Below are 12,003 nucleotides of genomic sequence, written 5' to 3' on the forward strand. Positions count from 1 at the left end.
TATATATATTTATAAAAAATCCATATTAGTGGTCCGTGGGATTTAAAATGATGAATTTAGTGGTCCATGAGGTCCGAAAGGTTGGTGACCGCTGTTCTAGATAGTAAAGAATAAAGAGACAGAAGAGTAGGAGGATCTTTATTTTTATTTTGTGACAGACTTTCCCTTTAGCAGGAGGGTGAAGATGGTGGTGCAATTTCATTTTGCACACTAAATCTGTGTGCAAGGTAAACCCCTTTATACATTGGCTCACACAGTATCTCCATTTGTTTGAAGTTATACAATTTTTTAATTAAAAATGATGTTGGTATAAGTTAATTCAACAGCATAAACATTTTATTGTATTATCTTCAATGATCCACGGGTTCCAGCGAACATGTGAAAATGGCCACTACACGGTCAATGTATATTAATGTATATGTAAAATGCAGAGTAAGTATACTGATTTCAAACACTTTACATTTTGAAAGCATTCAATAAAGACAGTGCTAATTCTTTTGTGCAGTAAACCATAGCAACCAATAAGAATTCACCTTGAACTGGTTTGACTTCAGCTAAGTAATCAGTTGCCGTAAGTTAGCACTTTGCTCAGTTTATTGAATAAGGCCGATAATGTACACATGCTTTCACAAAGATAAATGAATCTCTATATGACCACAAAGATTGTGAACATGGTAACCACAATATTGTATGCACCCCAAGCCCCATCTAATATAGGTGAATTTGGAAAATATCCAGAGAAACAGACTGAACGGTATGAGAACCATATCTGGCAGAAGCTGATGAGAAAAGGCTGATTACCAGAAATGGCACTACAATCATATAGCAGAATACGTGGAATTTACTGGTGTCATCCATGCTTTATGGTAGATGTTAAAATAAACGGAATTCTTTGTTGGTCACCTTCATTTGATCCACAAACCTGAAATATATGAAAGATCGTGGTTAGTACTAAAAGTAGCACATGGCTGTAAGAAAAGTATTAGAAATGTGGACTAGACCAGTGGTTCTCAACCTGTGTAACCTCAGGACCCACATTTGTCCTCGGTCATTAAGTTGAGACCCAAGTCGTATTGCAATGGAACGCACGGCAGTGTGAGCTGCTGTGCTGGAGCTCCATTCATATGTACATTGCGTGCACAGCTCCCATGTGTGCCCCTAGAGTAGCTGGGAGCCAGAATGTGATGTCACTCCAGTCCAGGCACCTCTATAGGACATGCAAAGGAGCTACAGTATAAGCAATGTACATATGGATGGAGCTCCCTCGTGGCCATACCCCTAGCCCACCCCACCTCAAGTCGACACTTGGCGCCGGGCAGCATATTTTGAATAACTGCTTGGTGTAAGAATGGACAGTGCTGGGCTAGGGGGAGGGTAGCGGGAGGCTGAGTAGCCTCTCACCTAGAAAAGTGGAAGGCATATGGCGACCCACTGAACAAGGGTTCGCGACCCACTTTTGGGTCACGACCCACCAGTTGAGAACCAAGGGACTAGACTGTTTAGAATGAATGTTTTGGCATGTTTCTTTCTACATGCTTTTAGAATAACACATTTTTTGTTTATATGTGCACTTTTATGTACACTACTGCACGTGAAAACACATTTTGCTAACTCATTTCTATGGACATGAATAGGCACATTATTGCACCCAAAAGTGCTGCATGTAGTATTTTTAATAAATACAGTGGGGGGAATTTATCAAAGCCATTACGACAGTTTTAGCCTCTTAGATCATTTCTTTTATGTGCAAATCTGTCTTTCAACATGTGCACCTGTTTTGACCTGAGTTTGCACTACTTTTCCAACTGCACGTGTTTTGCACCTGTTTTCTTCAGAGGTTGCACTACTTTTCCAACTGCACGTGTTTTGCACCTGTTTTGTTCAGAGGTTGCACTACTTTTTCAGTTGGATGTTGTTTGCACCTTTTTTGCACGTGTTTTCATCTGCACTTGTTCTGGGCTGTCGGAAACTGGAGCATCGCCTAAGAAAACAATCGCAACTTAAGAAGTCCCCATGACCACTTCTTCAAGAAGCGACAGTTAAGCTTTTTGCCTGAAGTTACAAGTCTTCTTTCCTGGAGTCTATTAAATCTAATTTATCAACAACATTACACCAGCTTCATAATCTGGTGCAAATATATTCCGTGCAAGTTCAAACACTCGCAATTGCTATGATAAATTCCCCCCCCCCCAGTACATTTGAATTCCCACCTTATGTACTACATATAACACCTCCCTAATGTGCCTAATATGGTAAATTAACTTTGGTGATTGGATTAGCCCTAAGGGAATCTCAGGGAATTCACTCTCACCAGATGAACAGAAGAAGCCACTTGAATGTGTATTGAAATGTTTTTATAATCAGCAAGTCATGTTGTTCTTATGTTTTCTACTACTAGATAGTGTGGTAGGTGAATCCTTGCATATGGTTCTCACTTGATGAGAATATCAACTTTAGAGATCTTGATGTGTTGACAAACTGCCTTGCATGGGCAGACATACTCCCACAGTTCTAGATTTCAATGAAAAAGCACACTTATTCTAGTACAAGTAAAAGCTGGTCTTTCACTTCCAGTAGTGCAGAGTCTCCTAACTCAAGCTGGTCTACACTTTTAGATTTTCGTAAGAACGTTCTTATGGAAAATCTCATCAGAACATTCAGTAATGTCACCAAAATCAAAGACTTTATAAATATTTGTAGAAATGTTATTTGATTTTAACATTCAAATTTACAAATGAAAGGAGTTTCTCGAACGAAAACCAAATTTACTCTTAGAATTTCATTTGCTGGAGAAAAATTTCTCATGCTGCTCCTTCAATTTTTTTCATTACTACGGTCTAAATTGATCATCGGTTTGACCCCATCAACTATTAAAAAAATTGAATGTACAGTGGTACCTCGGTTCATGAACTGAATTCGTTCCACGATTCTGGTTGCGAACCAAATCATACTGTGATCAGACCGCGATCTCGACTAGAGGAAGCCACGACCATGTGTCAGAGCACGGAATGGCTGCGGTTGTGTCGGTCACCCGATGTGGAGTTCGCGAATGGAAGCAAAATTTTGCACAACTTCCTGTTTGCGCACCGCATTGTTCACGAACAGAAGCGTTCATGAACCGAGGTACCACTGTATGTTACGAAAACACATTTTTTTCAAACAGAATTCTAACTGTGTATACCCAGCTTCAGTCTCTCAGTTTATTTGGGTGGATGATATCACTGCCCTTTCCCATATGATATTTTGCGTTCCTGGCAATTGGTCACTTAGGCTCAAGCACTGTCACTTGTGGGAGTTTGCATGTTCCTCCATTCCTGGAAGCCCCTCCATTAGGACAATGGTGTTAGGGTTCTGATGGAACAGGGAGGCGGCAAAAGAGTGCAGACTGGCAAATAAAACTTGCTGAGGGAGGTGGGCTATCAGAGGTCACTGTTGTTTTGCAAAGTGACAGTGTCTCTTTTATACAGACTTCCACAGATGTATATACTTACTTAACTTTCTATAATGGAGACAGTCACAGAGCCAAATTAGTATCCTAACAATCAGCATTTCACAGCAAGGAGCTTACGGACATCACTGAATTCTTGGAAGGCCATGTAAACTGATTTGCTGAACATGGTCCAAAAAATGCTTATTCATTTGATTGTTGGCAACATTCCTTTATTTAACAGAGACGTTGTCAGCAGCAATTTTCCCGTTAAAATGTACTTTTTCTGTGTATTGCAGTGGTTGCAAATACAAGAATCTTCAGTAAGAACATTGCATTTAAATGTTCTTCACTTGATTGTAAACATCTTCTTCACACAAGGCAATAACTGACTGAGGTGTTCAATAATTCATGAGCTCAGTTCACTGGGAATGAATTATTTAGTGCTCGTCAGGGCGTCAGATGAGTGGTGGAGCTGAAACCATGTGGACAGCTATTAATGAATGTGTGTTGGCAATAGGCAGAAAATTTGATTATTTTTTTTCATTGCCTGAATGGTTGGGTTTATGAAATGTGTTCTTATATTAGTTAAGCCATATAATGTTTTTATTATATTATGTAAATAGGAAATCAAAATCACTTTAAAATGCTGACAATAGCCATAGCCTTTTAGATAGCCATAGCCTTTTACCACCTCCCTTTTAGATTGTAAGCCCTCCTTACCATCGTGTCTTGAATTGTAATGTCCTCCTTATATTGTAAAGCGCTGCGCAAACTGTTGGTGCTATATAAATCCTGTATAATAATAATAGCAGCCATATAACCTCTGAAATCTAGGGGTGCTTGCCAGTAAGGATAAGGTTTGGTTCTGCCATTACCATGCGTTTGAGGTGAATCCTACAGGTTCAAGATTATGGTTCTGGCAAATTTTTGTGCAGATTCACCTGGGTGAATTGGTCAGTGGTTACCTTTAGCTGCTGCCCTGTCCGTAGCAAACTTATTTTTTTGCTGCAAGACTTCCCTTTAGAAAAATGGGCTTTTGTTTACGGGAGATGGTATTTTGGGGTTTGTAGAGAGGGGGGCTCCTGAGATCATTTCTCTGCTCTCCAATCCTCCCCACCTCCTGTTGACTTTCAAAGGCAGAAGTCCGCAAATCAAAACAGCAGAGGGCCTACACACTGGGCACCGAGACAAGCCAGGACATGTCTGCTGTTTCCCTCCATTCAATCCTCCCCAGAACAAAGGACACATGAGGGGAGGGGGTTAGTTGCTCAGCAACAGCCTGTGTACTGCCCCTTCCCTCCCCTCTCAGGCCGGCCCCTCCCGGGACCTTTGTAAGTGTTGGTGGGAAGGCTGCATGCTCTCTTCCTCGCTGAATGGTTGACTAGAGGCTGCGCTGAGGCCGGTCTCTGTCTGTGGATTCAAGGGATACGGACTTAACCCTTCCTGTTCTGCTCCACTGCTGCTGTGAGGACTGCTGGGATCTGTTGTTTTACCCGTACTGGATGTACTCACACGGTGCCTTGTTACCTGTTGGATTACCTCTTGCAGCACCTCTGACCCCTGGACTACTAGCCTTGTGACTCTGGATCTACTCCTTCCTTGGCCCGTTGCCTACCTTCTTGATGGACCCTCCCCGTGGCCTGCAACCCCCCAGGACCTAACCCCGGCCTTTGTACCTTGCTTTGTACACCTGAACTCCCCAATAAACACCCCGCACGCCGGGTTCCGTGTGATTTGCCTCTGTGTATTCTCTCTGCGCTCCTAGTTCGTCACAGGTTTTCATTTATATTGCAGGTATATTAATTGAGGATAATAAGGCCTTTATTTTAGGTTGAACTGCTTTTTTTGTGCAGTAAGGCTAATTTTACAATTCTGTGTCATCTGTGGTCTCTTACTTCTTGCAGTAAAACGCATGCCTGCACTCCTCTTTTTTCTTGAGATAATTTCAGCCAAATTCTTTCTCGTTAAAAATGTCCTGTTGCTGACCAATTTTACATATCTTTATCATCTGCAGGCTCTTAATTCTTAACGACAGCCTGACAAATATTGGCCAGTCGCAGAACAGTTTTGCATCGGCAAGAGCAGGAACAGCCAAATGCTGGTCAATTTCTGATGGTCAAAGTAGATCTATTACAGCAAGTCCACAATATAAAATTGTGTTCTTCTGTGTGCCGCCAAGCACCGCTGTGCTAAGGTTTGTCACTATATCATGTGGATTTATACTGTGGACTTGTCACTATAACACGTAGATAGACAGGAAGCAAGGTTTGATAAAATGACTGGATACGTGTGATTGGAACAATATATGATCACAGGGAGTTTATATGTTATAGTGTAAGATTGAAATTGGCACATAAATATGATTGAAAACATATATTGGATGAACACATTGGGTTTGGCTTGAGAATTGAAAACACATTGAAAATTGGCTTGAGAATTTGATGAATATAGGGGTCTATTCACAAAGCTGCCAAAGTATCTGGCCGTAGCTTCGGCCGATCCTTCGGCTGGCTTCGGCCCCAGGACCCCTTCGGTTCAGGAGAACCGAGGGGGTGCTGTACGGGCTATTCACAATAGCCCGTACAGCTCCCGATCACGGCCGAGCAGCTCAGTCGAGCGCTGAGCCGTGCTGAAAGCCGAAGCTGGCCGAGCGGCCGGCCATTGGCCGGCCGACAGCCTGCTTCTGACAGCTGAGAGCAGACAAAATCTGGTGCAGATTTGCACTGCAACCAATCAGTTTCTCTGTCACATTTTCAAATCTTACCTGAGGAAACTGAAGAGAGATGCTGATTAATTGCCATGGGCAACTGCTCCAGATTCTGCCTGCTCCAGTTTTGATAAATGCCCCCCTATATGTTTGAGAATTAGTCTTTTTAAAGATTAAAAGTTTATTAAGCAAAACTCTTGTCAACAACTGTTTGGTTTCGTGTGTCTGTACATTACAGAAACAAGGTATTACAAAGCAAAAATACAAAACAGATACAAAAAAGAGAGTTAGTCTTAAAGGGCACTTGGTGGAGATTTAGATGCATTGTGATTGAGGGTATTTTTAGAGCGAAGTGCATTTAAGTATATGGTAATGGGTTTTAATCCCCAGCATTCTGTTCATCCCCAAGTATAAACATTTGACCCCTAGGCTCCTTAAAACTGTACGGTCTTCTAGAGCAAACTGATTGGCTTGAAGCTTCAAAATCACTTTGTCCACCCCTGCACTGGCATGACTGGGACTTTAAAAAACTCACATACAGTATGAGGGGGCAAGTGGTGCCAGAACACCAAAGCAGTAAAGCCCACAGCAGCAGTGATTAACATTTTGCAGACATCATGTCTATCAAAGCTATCTTTTCCTAAATTTAAACAGTACAAGACAGTAAACCAGATGCTGTATGGACAGGTTGGAGGGGGGGAAAAGCGCTGCAGATATTCCTTTCCATGGCTGCATATATAAAGCAGGGCAAGACATTATCGGTGAACAAGAATAGTGGCTGAGAACCAAAATTGAACGACAGGAACCATCAAACATTCATTAGGATTGTGGCCAAGCAAATTCCATTTGACATTTTGGTCACTATCATTCTTCACTGATAAAGTCCTGCCATGCTTTGTGTATGCTGTCATAACCACAGAGACAGTTGCTCTTGAAACAGCAAATAAACTGACTGATATAGATACAGACGCTCCATGTTAGCAGGCACTAATAATTTGTCCTCTTTGGAGGTCTGACAAGTCACTCATGTTGCTGACAACTCATACTAACTGCTATTGAACACGTGTAATACACGGATATAAACATAAACATTTTATACAGTATAGTCTACTCAAATAAAATGAATCCCTATTATACTGGTGTTCTCATTATTTTGTCCACCCCATATGCCTGACCCCTGCATGCTATGTTGAAATTTACATACTCCTGACTACTGCACTATATGCTTTGTCAGTGGCGGAACTACCAGGGTCGCAGAGGTCGCGGCCGTGACCGGGCCCTGGAGTTCGGCCACTTGGAGGGGGCCCAGGACAGGAGGAAGGGGCCACTGGTGACCGCTGATTACCAGTCCCGGGACCTCTTCCTCCCGTCCTGGGCCCTACATGCTTCACGCTGCTCCCCTCATCTTGTTCCGGGCGCAGCGTGAAGCATCATCCAGCCGGGCAGCAGCCAATGAGAGGGAGCGGTGTAATCCCCGCCCCATCATCACACAGAACTGCCGCCGAGTGCCGAATAGAGCTGCTGCGGACACGAAGGGGGAGACAGGGAGCTGTAAGTATCAAGGAAGGTGACATGGGGTCCGGGAACAGAATGAAGGGGGAGATACAAGAGGACAGTGTTTTTTTTTTCTTTCCTTGTCTAAGTTTTGTTTAAAAAAAAAAATCTAATGTGTTTCTTCTTGGGGGGGCCCTTCATGGATTCTTGCATGGGGCCCTGAGGTCACTAGTTACGCCACTGTGCTTTGTAGTACATAATGCTGCCAATCTGTTGTGTACATTACATAATCCTTAATAAACTGTTCACTGTTTCAACAGCTAGGTCAGCCTAAAGCTGCCCACACACCTTACAATTATCTGCAGATTTTCTGTGGTCAGATGGAAAAGGTGCAACAGATTCCTCCATCTACACTTATCTGTGTGTATGGAGTAATCTCCACCTGGGCCAATCTGTTGCACTTTTTCCATCTGACCACAGAAAATCTGCAGATAAATTGTAAGGTGTATGGGCAGCTTTACACACTAAGGCCTCATTCACACATCGTTAACTTGGGCCGTACATGTCCGTGCGGGTGTCCGTGCGGCGTGCACACCCGCATCGGGCCGTTCCTGGGAGGGACAGGTGCTGCCTGTTCTTCCCTATGGGAGGACGCAGCCCTATGCACACGAGATGGATCCTGTCTGTGTCTGAGCACGGACACCCAGACCCGCACAGATGTGCAGTTCAGGTGTGCGTATGACAGTGTTAATTCTAGATGTGTATGGCTAGCCATAGGTTTTTTTTTTGCTAAGCACAGGCTGAACAAGAGAAAATGAATATACTCTGGAACTGTCAACTATTGTATTTAGACAGCTGCTGCACCCTAGGCTGTCATAATACCCAAACAGTGACTGGATCCAATGGGCTGCAGTCACTGTTCGATCCAAGAATTTCCTACTCATTGATTATTTGAATCCATTTTTATTGAGCCAGGTTGTTCCGACAGTGCCACTCACAGTTTGAATTTTGGCTGCTTTCAGCCAAACTTCGATCTATGTATGGCTAGCTTTACCGTCTGTTTAGTAGTTCTTTCTTAAGTTCTTTAAGATAGACTCAGACACAGAGTTATATGTCTACAATCTGCATGTAGCCTAGCATATGGTATGTATCTTTTTTTAATGAAATGTCGTTTTTTTTGATGATTTTATATTGCAGTCATGTGATTTTGTTCATGTACCTCCACACCTCACTGGCGGGGGCTGAGATTACCTGCAGCAAGTGACGCATGCTGCATACATCACAGCAGGGCATTCCCTTCCTTTCAATGAGACTGCAAAGAGAGTCAGATGGGGGGGAGTGGGCTTCTGTCAATCACAATGATGTTACAGTAGGATGTTCCCTTCCGTTCCCCGGAGCTGCAAAGATTATCTAACGGGGGCCACTGTCAATCACATTGCTGCAGCCACCATGCAAGCCAATGAAGAGTGTCACATGGGACAGCCTTCAAAGGAGTGCACGGCTTTCTCCCCAGGAGGAACTGGAGCATGTGCACTGTGAGTGGCAACGCAGAAGACGGAGGATCATCTGGAGAAGCAATGCCACAACCATTATAGTGAATGATAATGAGAGCAGGCTAATAAAAGGTCCATTATAAACTGCATTTTAATAGACCTTTTGTTTTTGGTAATTATAGCTACACTCTGATACTTAGTGCTTTTTTAACAAGTTGGTTGCCAAGACCACAGTAACTGATTTCGAATCTAACTGTCACTTATTTCTTTTCTTTTAATTAAGATTCTTATCCTGGTAAGTTAGCTTTGTGGATTGAACCTATTATTGGACTATGTACTCTCATCCTCCTCCTCTGACAAAACAAGTACAGACTTACCTGGTCATAGGACTATTGATCATGGGGTATCGTGTACTCTGAATCCAAGGATGGGCACTTTCTGGATTTGCCTTGGGGTCCTGTGGCAACCACCATCCATATTGCTGGGCTGTAGTCAGTGGGATTCGCTGAGTTTGTTTAGGAGCTGAGAGAAAAAAATACCGTAATCAATTTTACAGCTAATGTGACTTGGTGTCTGTAGATAATGATTCCACTTGGCCTTGTATCACTCATAGCAATTCCACTTGGCCTTGTATCACTCATAGCAATTCCACTTGGCCGTTTATCACTCATAGCAATTCCACTTGGCCTTGTATCGCTCATAGCAACTCCACTTGGCCTTGTATCGCACATAGCAACTCCACATGGTCTTGTATCGCTCATAGCAACTCCACTTGGTCTTGTATCGCTCATAGCAACTCCACTTGGTCTTGTATCACTCATAGCAATTCCACTTGGCCATGTATCACTCATAGCAACTCCACTTGGCCTTGTATCACTCATAGCAATTCCACTTGGCCATGTATCACTCATTGCAATTCCACTTGGTCATGTATCACTCATTGCAATTCCACTTGGCCATGTATCACTCATAGCAACCTCGCTTGGTCATGTATCACTCATTGCAATTCCACTTGGTCATGTATCACTCATACCAATTCCACTTGGCCATGTATCACTCATAGCAATTCCACTTGGCCTTGTTGCACTCATAGCAATTCCACTTGGCCTTGTTTCACTCATAGCAATTCCACTTGGTCATGTATGACTCATTGCAATTCCACTTGGTCATGTATCACTCATGGCAATTCCACTTGGTCATGTATCACTCATAGCAATTCCACTTGGTCATGTGACAGTTAACATACTCACTCCTCAGGTCTTAGTGATGTGACAGTTAACATTCTCACTCCTCAGGTCTTAGTGCAGTGACAGTTAACATTCTCACTCCTCAGGTCGCAGTGAAGTGACAGTTAACATACTCACTCCTCAGGTCGCAGTGAAGTGACAGTTAACATACTCACGCCTCAGGTCGCAGTGAAGTGACAGTTAACATACTCACTCCTCAGCTCTTAGTGATGTGACAGTTAACATACTCACTCCTCAGGTCTTAGTGATGTGACAGTTAACATACTCACGCCTTAGGTCTTAGTTAAGTGACAGTTAACGTACTCACTCCTCAGGTCTTAGTGAAGTGACAGTTAACATTCTCACGCCTGAGGTCTTAGTGAAGTGACAGTTAACAGTCTCACTCCTCAGGTCTTAGTGAAGTGACAGTTAACATACTCACGCCTGAGGTCTTAGCGAATTGACAGTTAACATACTCATTCCTCAGGTCTTAGTGATGTCACAGTTAACATTCTCACTCCTCAAATCCTAGTGAAGTAACAGTTAACATTCTCACTCCTCAGGTCTTTGTGATGTGACAGTTAACATTCTCACTCCTCAGGTCTTAGTGAAGTGACAGTTAACATACTCACGCCTGAGGTCTTAGCGAATTGACAGTTAACATACTCATTCCTCAGGTCTTAGTGATGTAGCTGTCTTCATCCGGCCGCTGCAAAGGTATGTCGTGTGACAGGTAAAATACTCATGCCTGAGGACTTAGGCCCCGTTCACATATAGCGACTTATCGCGCGATTTCGCGCATTTTTGCCAAGCGATATCGCGAGAAGTCGCCGGCCAATGCTATTCAATGGAGCTGTCTTAACTCCGCCTTGCTCGTCGCGGTCGCAAGTCGCTTCTACCAGACCCTTTTTTCTGCGGATTTTGCTTTTTTTCTATGGAGCCCGACGGAGAAGGTCGAGCTACCGTCGCTGGATCGTCGCCCCGAAAGTCGCGCTATCCCGGCCGCTGCAAAGGTATGTCGCTACATGTGAACGGGGTCTAAGTGATGTGACAGTCAACATTCTCACTCCTCATGTCCTAGTGAAGTGAAAGTTAACATTCTCACTCCTCAGGTCTTAGTGAAGTGACAGTTAAATGCTCACTCCTCAGGACTTAGTGAAGTGACAGTTAACATACTCACGAATAAAAAAAGCGCGAAAAACGTGCATATTTAGTCCGCCTAGGTGTGAACCCAGCCTTAGTGATGTGACAGTTAACATACTCATGCCTGAGGTCTTAGTGATGTGACAGTCAACATTCTCACTCCTCAGGTCTTAGTGAAGTGACAGTTAACATACTCACTGCTCAGGTCTTAGTGAAGTGACAGTTAACATACTTACGCCTGAGGTCTTAGTGAAGTGACAGTTAACATACTCACTCCTCAGGTCTTAGTGAAGTGACAGTTAACATTCTTACTCCTCAGGTCTTAGTGATGTGACAGTTAACATACTCACTCCTCATGTCATAGTGATGTGACAGTTAACATTCTCACTCCTCAGGTCTTAGTGATGTGACAGTTAACATACTCACTCCTCAGGTCTTAGTGAAGTGACAGTTGACATACTCAAGCCTAAGGTCTTAGTGATGTGACAGTCAACATTCTCACTCCTCAGG

The 12,003-nt window shown here is 43.3% G+C and overlaps 1 long non-coding RNA gene across 1 annotated transcript; it reads right to left on the reverse strand.

Moving 5' to 3' along the window:
* Nucleotides 1-839: 839 nt before the first annotated feature.
* On the reverse strand, nucleotides 840-11,931 carry LOC108802252. Its single transcript, XR_001942209.1, has 3 exons — nucleotides 11,920-11,931; nucleotides 9,502-9,646; nucleotides 840-922 (listed from the first exon to the last, which is right to left on the reverse strand). It is a non-coding gene; the product is annotated as an uncharacterized LOC108802252 (long non-coding RNA).
* Nucleotides 11,932-12,003: the final 72 nt, after the last annotated feature.

The sequence above is a fragment of the Nanorana parkeri genome, unplaced genomic scaffold, assembly GCF_000935625.1.
Source record: "Nanorana parkeri isolate BGI_ZX_2015 unplaced genomic scaffold, ASM93562v1 scaffold2746, whole genome shotgun sequence".
In the NCBI taxonomy this organism is placed as follows: Eukaryota; Metazoa; Chordata; class Amphibia; order Anura; family Dicroglossidae; genus Nanorana; species Nanorana parkeri.